Genomic DNA, 317 nt, shown 5'->3' with positions numbered 1-317 from the left:
GTCTCTGTTTTTCAGAGAAGGTGGTCAGGCTAAGGCGATAGAGAATGAGATTTTCTGACAGCGATAATACCAGTCTTTTGTGGGTTTTCATCATACCAGGTGGTCGCACCAGGAAACCACTTGGGAACCTTACCACCACCTGGGAAGCCTGGGAAACTCGAATGAGAGCTGACTTTGTGGGGTGGTCCAGGCATCATATACTATTGTTAAAAGCCTCAGGTTGAGCCTACTGTGCCACTGGGGCTGACTGCTTCCGCCAGCGAGCATTCAGTGCTTCACTGGGTACGAGTTCAGAGTTTCAGGTAGCTGACAAATCT

General features: G+C 49.5%; 1 protein-coding gene across 1 annotated transcript in view; it reads left to right on the top strand.

The window, feature by feature from the left end:
- The window catches only part of GPATCH1 (G-patch domain containing 1), a 38,136-nt gene that overhangs the window by 16,608 nt on the left and 21,211 nt on the right, over positions 1-317 (top strand). The gene's annotated exons all lie outside the window — the stretch shown is intronic.

The sequence above is a fragment of the Pteropus vampyrus genome, unplaced genomic scaffold (assembly GCF_000151845.1).
Source record: "Pteropus vampyrus isolate Shadow unplaced genomic scaffold, Pvam_2.0 Scaffold196, whole genome shotgun sequence".
Classification (NCBI taxonomy): Eukaryota; Metazoa; Chordata; class Mammalia; order Chiroptera; family Pteropodidae; genus Pteropus; species Pteropus vampyrus.
Note: the sequence above shows the minus strand (reverse complement) of the source record. Positions and strands in the feature narration are given on the sequence as shown.